Below are 12,316 nucleotides of genomic sequence, written 5' to 3'. Positions count from 1 at the left end.
AATGTTTGCCATGATGATGTCTTTGCAGATACATTTTTTAATGAGGTGCTGGCAAAGGAAACCCATGGGATTGAAAAGATGCACTTATTTGATGAAATATTCAGCTACAGGTCAGCCAGGGAAAAAGCAGGCCTTAGTAAAGACCGTGGAGTACGGGGTGGGGGAGAGGGGATACAGGGAGTAAAATCTCCTCATCCTAAATCTATTTTAAGATTACATGAAATTGCCTTATACCTAGTAATGCCATGAGTCCATCTAGCTGTGCAGCATCTACACTGAGTGGCAATGGCTCTCCAGAGTATTAGACAGAAGGCTTTCTCAATTCTATAAGTGATATGAAGGTATGATTTTACAAAGCCTAATATGCAGTATAAATTAGCATAATGTCTTTAATATTTGTTGAATTACTATAATTCAACAAATTAATATTTGTTGAATTATATATGCGCAACACATGTACAATGCATGTCTTCACCATTGCCTTACAGCCCTTTCCCAAATATTGATCTAGGCTGGTGTTCTGTATTGCAATTATAGATTAGTAACCTAGAATTACAGATCTGAATCTGCTTTATATTCAGTAAGACTATGTATTCTTACTATAAATCTACATAAATACTCTTCAGCTAAGCTTAACAGCCAGCAGCACATCGGAGGAAGGAAGAATGTTCAACTGCCAATTAGGATACAAGAAAAATGACATTTCCAACCCTCCTCCCAGCAAGCAAGGTTGTTACAACCAGAAGCAGGACCCCTATTACAATTCCTTGTGGCAGCTTTGCTCACTGTGGAAACATCCTCCTCCTCCTCGTGTCCCGATTAGCAGTTGCACAGACCTCCTTTGTCTCCTGCTGTGAAGATATTTTAGCCAGGAAGGATTCCCTACAGAATTTCTCCATCCACATTTAATACTCTTGTCTGCAGAAGGAAAGGACTCTATGAAATCAGATTATCCACACAAAATGGTGTGCTCAAAACTGTCTGACTTTGATATATTAACATATTGACAATTTATTCCTGCTATCTGCAATTGTTGGCAGCTTTTGGATCTATGGGATAGTGAATCCACTGGCTTTTAGAGGTTTAAAGGAATGATCCAGGGTCCCGAGCTTATTTCAAAGGTAGCATTCCTCACCTTGGAGAGTTCCTTAAAATCTTAAATGAAACAACAGAGCAACTGATTCCCAAACTGCCCCAAGTGCTATTTCACATGAAAAGGCAAAAGGGTGAATTGAAATTGTTGATATAGTTGGATCAGATAAAATGTCATATGACGTATACAAATGAGATTGAAATGACACTTTCTTTGATATATGAAAGAGTTTACCATAGAAACAGAACATCTAGAAATAGGTAAGGCCATTATTAGTCATCGCAATGTTTAATTTTAAAGCTAGCCTGTTTACATATTATATCTTAAATCAGAAAAGTTAGAAAGCAATGGCTTTCGCCATCATAATGAGACTGTATGAGACTTATGCAACCAATCAAAGCAGGAGGTCACCCGAGAATTCAATCTAGAGGCATATATTTCATAAGATCTAGATGAAATTTTGCTACCTTCCCTGAAACAGTGCTCAGAATAATTCTGAGCACTGAGTCCACAGACTAGAAGGGAGAAGGGCAGTTGTGGGTGGGAGATTCCTGTTTCCAGAGAGTAACTTTGTCTAGTTAATTTATGTTAGATCTGATCTCACCGGTGCAAATGTATTCATGGCAGGTTCATGAGGAGTCATGGTGGCACAGCAGGTTAAACTGCTAAGCTGCAGAACTTGCTGACCAGAAAGCCAGCTGTTCGAATCCGCAGGATGGGGTGAACTCCTGTTGTTAGCCTCAGCTTCTGCCAACCTAGCAGTTCGAAAACATCAGTAGATACCGCTTCAGGGGGAAGGTAACAGCACTCCATGCAGTCATGCTGGCCACATGACCTAGGAGGTGCCTTCGGATAATGCTGGCTCTTCGGCTTAGAAAGACACCTCATCTTGCAGAACTGAATCTAAGGGTCTTGGAATTGGAAGGGATTGCAAAGGCCTTCTTGTCCAACCCCTTGCCATACAGGAATGCAGAACTAAGGAGAGATGGACATTGAACCTGTTTAAAGAGTCCCAAAGAAGGAGAGTCCATCAGACTTCCAGGTAGTCTATTCCAATGCAAGGACACCTATGTTTTAATTTTAAATATGTCTTTCTGTTGGTAGCACTTTGATTGTGTGCATGACAGGGTTGGAATGGTAAGCTTAACAGCCAGCAGCACATCGTAATCTCTTCCAACTTGGTGATTCTATGGTTCATAGCCAGCCACCAAACTGCACAAGGTTGAATCTGATATCAAATGGAAGCAAGCAATATATAATTATTACTTTTATATGAAAATATGACTGTGTGGCATTCATCAATGGAAGAGGCTAGATGGAATGCCGATTTGCAAATCCAAATGAGGCAGTCAATTAGGAGATGAGGAGCCTCTGTCATCACAAATAGAAAGGTAAAAGATGTAACAGGTGTCACTGGCCCCTTCTACACTGCAATACAATCCAGATTATCAAAACAGATAATCCACATTATTTGATTTGAACTGAATTATATGAATCCACGCTGCCATGTAATCCAGTTCGAAGCAGATAATTTGGATTTTATATGGCAGTATAGAAGGGGCCCCATTAACACTTTTTGTTAAATAGACATTTTTATTATCATGATGCAGATTTTAGTTTTAATTTCATAACTGTTTACTTTTTAAAAAAAAACCTGTATGGGGAGACATTCAGATCAGCTTTTTTCTGTATGCAGCCTTACTAATGTTAACTTTGTGGCACAAAGCACATCAATTTGTACTAGAATGGAAAGTTAACTGCAGTTAACTGGAGGGTAGCCCAGTTATGGTCATTGACAGATAAAAAGTCCACATAAATATTTCATGGCACATCAGTATATAGCCATTTCTCAGAAGTGGAGTATATATCGATGGCAAGTAATAAGTATAATGTGTCCAACGTAGGCATGAAGACCCAATAGTTATTTGCAATGCAACAGAACAGTGTGTGTGTGTTGTTGTTGTTGTTGTTGTCATTGATTGTTTTACATTTCCAAAAGCGTGCTGGTAGCTCACTCCAGCCAAGACAAAGAGCAGCCAGGGCAGTCTTTTCTTAACGTAGAGGTTCTGGGCATTTCAGAAACTGTTTACCACTGAGGCCATTGGTGGTTGCTCGATGGTTGTTTCATATTATGTTATGTGTGGTTTGTTTTATACTCTTTATAAAGTTATTTCTGTGAATTTTTTTGTGTTATATTTTAACCATGTTGATCTGTCTTGTCCCCATATAAGTCGCCCCTTTGGGGAGATGGAGGTGGGGTACAAAAAATAAAGTTATTATTCAACTTTATTTTCATGTCCAGTAGTTTCTGCAGGAAAGAAAATGCATCAGCTCCAAGCTGGTGCAGATAAGGGTCATAACCTTGGAGCCTCTCTAGTAAATGAAAAATCTGGCTGGTTTCTAAAAGTCTCTGGTGCCACCAGGAGAGATTTCATAGAAATATCACTGCCCCAAGAAAGGAAAAAAGGAGGGCCTTCTTTATTGGTACTTGCTTCTCAAAGCTAAGCCCACCAAGAAGCTGAACAACCACGTGGGAACCTGCTGAAAACTGTACCAGATCCAGACACCAATGATTTCCTAATCTAATATAGATTCAGACACTTCTATTACCATAACCTACAATCAACAGTTTTTGAATTCTTGTAGTATAGATTTTTCTTGAGCCAATACTTCTTCATTACATAGGGAGCAATGGAAGTCAATGCAGGCATGTTTCTTTCAAAACTGTTCCCATTATCCACATGAGACTTATTTGTTTTTCCTTCACAGTTGATGTAAATTATCTTATATTTTTCTTATATTAATAGTTGGAAAGCCATGACCTCACAAAACTCATAATAATACCACAAGTATCATATCATGATCATACATCGGTCTGAGTCCCTTTACGGAGGTAGAGAAGATCGGGATACAAAAGTTTTAAATAAATAAATAATACATTTCTCAAAAAGGAACTTTGATGAACAGAGGACATGGTGAGGGCATCCCTACCTTAAGTTAAAGTAAACAGAGAAGAACCTTGCACCCCAGGAAAATAAGTCTGCGTGTTTCAAGAAAGAAATGATTTTGGATGCCAGCCTCTATTGGCACGGATGTATTTTTCCACTTTCAAAACCTGCTAGACTGTTTGTATGGTAACAGCTTATGCATTATGCACAATGCACGTAAGCTGCTGTGGAGGGAGATGAATGGCAGCAAGTGCTGAGATAGGGAAATGCAAGGTGACCACAGTGGGAGAGGGAACCAAAGATGTGTATGTATGAGGACCAAGATAGGGACAACATGTACCACTTTTTATGTGTTATTACCAAGGAAAGAAGTGGGCACTTAAAACCTGCTACACTTGCCAAAGATGGTAAGGACTGAAATGTTTTAGTTAGTTATCCCTTGAAAAGGGAAAGGCTCTACAAGAGGAGCAAAACATGCACACACAGGAGGGAGATCAACTCTGTTCCCAAAATCTGAAAGCAAGGGGGGGGGGGTGTTCCCAAATTATGCCTTTCTCTTGCTTCTCTTATTTGCCTTCAGTTCATAATTGAATTTTATTAGGAACATTGTGTTTCACAATTACATAAACAGCACGAAGGAGAATGGCATCTAGCCTTATTAGGGAAGCAAAGCCAAAAGTGGATTCTGTGCATCTTGTAATGAGTCAGTCTTAAAATGTGGAACTATCCAAGTTAAAGAAACTAACATAGCCACACTCATAAACCCAAGAGTCATACTCGTTGTGTGTGTGTGTGTGTGTGTGTGTGTGTGTGTGTGTGTGTGTAGCAGCAGCCAGACACTGAATGCTAGATTATCCTGAACACATGTGAGTTTAGGCAGGATCTTACATGAGACTTGTTGTGTTTAACACTTCACAGGGGTCAATTTAAAAACACAGCCACTTCCAAATGTGTTTTTTGATTTTTAAAATGTATTTTATTAAAATTTACAAACATAATAAATACACATAGTACACATATCACACACAATACCACATATAAGACAATCATCTTGCCCACATCCTACACAAAAGATTTTATCACACTAGAGAATGAATCCACTTTAAATCCGGTTGCTGCCTCCTGCAGAATTCTGTGGTTTGTAGTTTAGGGAGGAGCCTTTTACAGCCTCACTAAACTACAAACCCCAGAATTCTGCAGAAGACAGAAACCAGATTTAAAGTGGATTCATTCTCTAGTGTGATGAAAAAGTTTACCCCTATCCCATTCACTTATGCACCCACCATCTTGACTTCCACCCCTAGTCAATGTGATGCCTATAACAATTCTTCTTTACCCTTCTGATGTTCTTAACCATACATTCCTCTTGGGGCTGTTTACAATTAACTTCCTTCACTCTCTCCTTCCAAATATGCCATAGCCCATTTCCATCTATTTAAGAACTCTTCACTCTTTTTACTCGCCAAATTAACTTGGCCATTTACATATAGTCCATTAGTTTATCTCTCCAGTCCTTTTTGGTTAATGCTTTTTCTCCTTTCCAATTCCTAGCAATTATCATTCTTGCTGCTACAAAACTGTATTGGCACATTTCTTTATCATCCCAGTTGGCACCTTCCCTAAATAAGCTCAGCAGACACACACATCTCCGTATTTTTTAACCTTATTGCTCAACATTTTATTCATTTCCTTGATTATGTTGTTCCAGAATACTTGAACACTCTCACATGACCACTATACATGAAAGAAAGTTCCTTTCTGTGTTTTGCATCTCCAGCACTTGTCTTGTTGAGATATGTCTATTTTTGCAAGTAGGATTGGTATCGTATAGCTTTTGTAAAACATTTTGTGTAAACTTTCCCTAATTGACCCCGCTATTGTAAAATTGAATTCTTTCTTTGGAAATGATCCCAGGTTTCTAGATCTATAACTCTCTCAAGTAATCATTGTTGATTTTTACCCTATTTTCTAGGTTATAGGCTAGTATGTATTTGTATAGTCTGGAAATTAATCCTTTACTCCCTTTCTCCAATACACTTTCTAATTCTGATTTTCTTATTACAAAGCCAACATCCACAGCCACTTCCAAGTGTTAAGCATACAGTGCCACAATCATTTTATAGCTATGGAAAGCCAGGATGTGCCTATTCAGTGTTCAGCTGCAGAACTGCAAGTAAAGAAGTAATGGCATCACTATCCCAGATCTCCAGTAAACATATACATAGTCATTACTAAGGGAGGGCAATATTTGATCTCTTCTTCCACCTGCAGAACTGTTGCCAGATGTTTGCAGCCAGATGCCTCTCACTCTCTTCCTAGCCACAAAATGATTATGGCAGCACATTTTGATACTTGGCAGCTTTCTTCCAAAGTAAAAGGTGACACTGGATAAGAAGGTTTGAATACTTCATTTTGAGGCATCTGAAAGGGGGCACTTTTTGTACACCCCAGCAGGATTTCATCTGAAGTCTGATATCAAGAGCTAAATAGCATCGGTCTTTGTTAGTAATTAGATGGAAGACCACCAGGGAACACCAAGCAGCTGTTGTTAACTGCCAATGAGTTGACTTTAACTTATGGCAACCCTATAAATGTGAGACTTCCAAGTACTGCTGTCATCAATAGCCCTGAGAGTAGGAGCAAATATTTTCTGCAACTCTGAAGGCCACAAATAAAAATGAGTGCTCTGAATAATCAAAGCAAATGAGTTGTATGTTTATAATAAAAGTGTGAGTATAATATGTACTATCAAAGTGCGGAACAATACATTCAAAAGACTAGTAGAGAGATACAAAAATGGCATAAAAACACATTGCCAGACAGAATTGACAAAACTGGGCTAGATAGGCAAATGGTCTCATTCCCTATAAGCTTCATATTTTCCTATCCCAGATTTTTTTTACTTCAACCATGTTCACTTTGTTATATGTTTAAAAAACAAAAGCATTAAAGGAAGAAGTCTAAGGGAAGTGGAAATCCTTCAAAGCAATTCCATGAGGATTGAGTGTAGTCAGTGGTCATGGAGTGCTGGCTGCCTATTGGTCAAAGTATGGAATGGAGCATTCTGAGAAATGGCATGGCTGGTTGGTTAGTTGAACAGAGCATTTTATGTGTCACTCTTTTGTTGTAATTTCTGCCTTTGGGGCTGTTGGAGAAACCATTGGCACCTATTTACTTTTCCAGTTTTTGTATGTGTCAGAAGTGACTTGAGAAACTGCAAGTCGCTTCTGGTGTGAGAGAATTTGTTGTCTGCGAGGACATTGACCAGAGAGATGCCTGGATGTGTTACCATCCCATGGGAGGCTTCTCTCATGTCCCTACATGGGAAGCTGGGGCTAACAGATGGGAGCTCACACCGTCTCGCGGATTTGAACTGACAACCTTCAGGTCAGCAGTCCAGCCAGCACAAGAGTTTAACCCATTGTGCCACTACAGCTCACCTTTCCAGCTCAGAATGCTACATCTGGTTTATGTGTAAAAAGTTGAAATCAACTTGCATGATCTTGATAAGTCTCCAGATCTCAGTTATGGAAATATCAGAACTTATTGCTTGCATATTCTTCTACCTTAAGGGTCTCTGTCCATTCTACTCTGTGGTGCTCCCAGAGTTAAGAAGATTATTTATTTAAAAGTTCCTTAAACAACCCACAAATAGCTTCCAGTCCACATTATCATTAAAGTAGAGTTTTTCTTTGTTTATTTAAACTGTAATTATTTTATTTGCTAATTTAAATGGCAATTCATTAGTTGGTTCTCGGGGAAGTCCTAGAACATGGCAGATGTTAGAGTGGTCAAAACTGAGGCCAGAAAGTGGGTGGCATAATTTTGCTGTTTTTTACCTTAATTTCACTTTTTTTAAAGAACTATAATTTGCTTTCCCCACTCAAAATTTCTGTATGCCTTGAACTACAAACCCAGATACTGGGATCAGGCCTGTAGCGAGGGGGTGGTTTTAGGGGTTCAACCCCTCCCCCCCCGAAATGTTTCAGATTTTTTTAAAAAAACCTGGCTTATTCATGAATTTTAACTGGTTAACTAAATGCCCATGCTAAGTCTATGAGATGCAAAAAATTAAGAGTCCCTCCAGAACTGTAAGCACTAACTCAGGCAAATATTGACAATTTATTCACACTGTCATTACTTGCAGCAATAGCTGATATAGTGAAACAACCAAGTTGTGTGTGTGTGTGTTGAATGCTCTCATTAAGAAGGCCAGACTTGGTGGAGGTGGTTGACAGGGGCGGAGCTGCAGGCTATTGAAGGTTGCTCTGCCCCCTGCTGTGCTCTTTGCTTCAGCGTGAGCTAGGAGGCAGGTTTCAACCCACCCCCCCAAATTTTCAACCCTCCCTGAAATTTTCAACCCTCCCCCCCCCCCCCGAAATTTTCAACCCCCTCCCCCAAATTGTCAACCCTCCACAATTTTTTTTTCTGGCTACGGCCCTGACTGGGATCCAATATCTGAAAAATGCTGGTTTAGGGAGGAGGAGATGGTTTCCATAGGAACTAATTCCTGCCTGTCTTCCTTCTTTTATGGTTATAGTTCTCTATTTGAACAGTTGCTATTTGTACAATGTGAAACCACCATTCTTCACCATTGTTCTTTGTTTTCCTCTGAGAAAAGTATGTGCTTTGTCTTTAAAAACAGCAGATAATGAAAGTATTCAAAGAAATTTACTTTCAAAATTTGCTTTTAAAAAACAGCTTCCTCACTCATACATTCAGCACAGATGGACCAAAATCAGCTTGGGTCTATTTATTTTTCTCCTGAGTCAGCAAGTGAAATGCTGATACCTTTCTGGAAGATGTGGAACTAGAGACAGCTTGGCAGAGGTGTCTGACCGGGGCAGAATTTATCTCTGCTTTTCAGAAGCTTCTCATTATGATGTGCTTTTAAAGCATCGTGTCCTTTCAACCCTCAAGAAAGATGAGACCCCACTGCAATGGCATGGAGGCCACTGAAAATCCTGTGGAATCTGAGAGCACTATGTAATTTGAATGAGTGTTCAGATTGTTCCTTCTACTTCTAGTGTTCAGAGGTGCATGTGCTCTGGTTTATATAGCCAAAGTGGCACCATGTGTGCTCAGGAGAGAAGTATTAGTAGACTGAGGAAAAACCAAGGTTTGTAAAAGTACAAAATCTCTTGAGAGGGGAGAATCCTAAGTAAGGACCCATACAAAACATAATGAGGATTGAGAATGCACAGAATAAAGAATGGTTGTTATGAGGATGGGGCATAAATAATCCTCCCGTCCCCACCCCGGGCAGGGAAAGGAATGTAGCTGCAGTGAGACAAATAAGAGCATTGTCCTACAAATGAAAATGTTGTCCCCCAATTAAAAAAAATTCAGCCCCCAAATTTCTAGCCTAATAGTAACTTAAAACTTCAGTTGCACATTTAGAGATACAATTTAGATACCCAAAGAAAGGGGGCAGGCAGAGATGCTGAGTATATGCAAACACATCAAACAAGAGTTCTTTGTATGAATGATTTTCAGTTACTCACAGTCTGCAATTATAGAAAAGTGGGGCTTAAAGGGAAATACCAAGAACAGCAGTGGACAGGGCTTATGCTGGCAGCAATTGCTCCCCACCACCAAAATAATAAATCAACCCAACAGTGTGAGATAAACTCTGGGCAATGTATATCAGTGTTACAAATCAACCTCTATGTCAGTGGTTCTCAACCTTCCTAATGCTGTGACCCCTTAATTCAGTTCCTTATGTTGTGGTGACCCCCAACCATAAAATTATTTTTGTTGCTACTTCATAACTGTAATTTTGCTATTGTCTTGAATCGTAATGTAAATACGATTCTTGACATGAATACTCAAATGACCAAATATGAACACTGGTGGAGTTTGAGGGAAATAGACCTTGACATTTGGGAGTTGTAGCTGTTGGGATTCACCTATGATCAAAGAGCATTCTGAAGCCCACCAATGATAGAATGGGCCAAACTTCCCACACAGGACCCCCATGATCAGCCAAAAGTAGTGTTTTCTGATAGTCTTTGGCAACCCCTCTGACACCCCCTTGCGACCCCCCCCCCCCCGGGGGTCCCGACTCCCAGGTTGAGAAACACTGCTCTATGTGACTTGCAAACCAATTTTAAAGGGCCTGAACCCGGTGTGGAATAAGCTGAGGCAGTGGCCATCCAAGACTTACTCCTCAGCTAACATGCATGAGACACCTGGGTCCCCGGATGCAACAAACAGTAACTGCTCAGGGAAATGGATGGAAAATTCCGTTCTAGTTCTGGATTATATTGAGATCAGAATTCTCCCGGCTCCAAGGCCATTTCCATTCAACCCCACCTTGGTTATTTAAACCACAGGTAAGGGTTCTCAATTTCCTGGCCTACACCACAAAGGGGTGCCTTAGGTGTACACCGGGAGGTGAATTAATCCCTGTTTTCCTGCATGATGGCCAATTTAAAACACACACACACACGAATTAACCCATAATTAGATCAGCGCCCTCCCTCTTGGCCTTCAGAAAAACAAAACAAAAACATGGCTGTGGGACCAAGCATTTGGGCAGTAAGCAATACAAGGAATGAATAGGGATTAATATCAGAATGGCCTTGAACTATGATTTTTGGTTTATGTGATTTTAATGTTTATATTAATATGTTTTAACTCCATGTTTTAATGTCTTAATGCTGTTACATTTTATGATTTAACTGATAGTTATATGTTATTGTTTTTATTAGGTTTTTATATGTTTGTGAAGCGTTAAATTTTGCCATGAATATGTTGGAAACCACTTTGAGTCCTGCCCCCCCCCCCCCCCGGCCTGGGTGAGAAAAGCAGTATACAAATGAAAGAAAATAAATAATAAATACTAATGAAACAGTATAAAAGGTAAAGGTAGTCCCCTGACATTAAGTCCAGTCAAGTCTGACTCTGGGGTGTGGTGCTCATCTCCATTTCTAAGCCGAAGAGCCAGTGTTGTCCGTAGACACCTCCAAGGTCATGTGGCCAGCATGACTGCATGGAGCGCCGTTACCTTCCCGCCAGAGCGGTACCTATTGACCAGGATTCCATAGATTGGAACCATAGCAGTTGAAATGGTGTCAATTTGCTGTAACCCTACAGTACAACTACATTCAGAGAGGCTTCTCCACTTTTCTCAAATGCATACATATGGAAGAGCTGCTGCTTAAATGCAATCTCTCTGCTCTGAAAGGAAAACTTTGCCTTTAGAATTTATACCTCCATGCTGTCAACATCACCTTTTGAAAGGAAGTGCCTGAATGACGCATTTCACTAAAAAAAATCCTCAATCTTTCCAGTCATCTCCTTTAGTCCTTTGCAGACAGGGATATTTCTGACCTGTAGTGGGTGGATGAGCATTTCCATGTCAGAACATCCAATCTCAGGTTGTGCAATAGGGATGTGAGTCTGCACTACTCCATATGGCTGTCTCCTGATATTCTTTGGCAAGGAGGGGAAATTTGGGCAGACTGGAAACCACTTGAGTGTTTTTTTCTTGGAGAAGATTAACCACCAACAGAACCATAAGACTCAATGGTTCATGGTAAAATTTGAATTGCAAACTCTTCCCACAATAGTCTCTTTAGCACCATCTCACTTGAGAATTCCAAAGTGCAGGTCACTATGTTGACTGACAACAATGCCTAGCAGTTTTCATATTTTATAAAGCTTCACCCAAATAATTTGCATTACAACAGTGACAGGTCATTGCAAAGTCTGGAATAAGATATCAACAGAATCCTGTTGATATCTTATACAGTTGTAACTTCAGTTATAAAGGTGGGTGGACTTTTTTCTAATACAGAACATCTGCATTCAGTTCAAGGTTGCTGAAATGGATGTGCCCGTGTGTTGCCATTTTGCTATGGATTACCATGTGCATGTTGTGCATATATGCATTTGATTGTGTGGTTCGTTGAGCATTTGCTCTTCTGGTTAGAGTTACATAATGTTGCCATTCAACACTAGCTGACCCAGAACCATTAAAGTGTTGCTCCACATGGAGACATTTACTCTATGCAGTTCCAACATTGTGTCTCAGTCATTGATGAGGAAATCCATTTCTCCCCCAGTCACTGTGAAGATTGAGCTAAGCTTAAAAAGAATAGGGAAGTCTGAGGGGAGTGATAGATGATATTATAATCCCTGATAATTTAAAAGGTCTGGGTCTTTGACCCTTTGAGACCTGGCAGTGATATACTTGAAGTTAAAAAGAGCTAACTTCAAAAATAATACTGCAAAGACTAGCACCGATTATGTAATCTATACACAAGTCCAA

The 12,316-nt window shown here is 39.9% G+C and overlaps 1 protein-coding gene across 1 annotated transcript in view; it reads right to left on the bottom strand.

The window, feature by feature from the left end:
- PCP4 (Purkinje cell protein 4) overlaps positions 1–12,316 on the bottom strand; it is a 96,508-nt gene that overhangs the window by 36,096 nt on the left and 48,096 nt on the right. The gene's annotated exons all lie outside the window — the stretch shown is intronic.

Source organism: Anolis sagrei, chromosome 3 (assembly GCF_037176765.1).
Source record: "Anolis sagrei isolate rAnoSag1 chromosome 3, rAnoSag1.mat, whole genome shotgun sequence".
Lineage (NCBI taxonomy): Eukaryota > Metazoa > Chordata > Lepidosauria > Squamata > Dactyloidae > Anolis > Anolis sagrei.
Note: the sequence above shows the minus strand (reverse complement) of the source record. Positions and strands in the feature narration are given on the sequence as shown.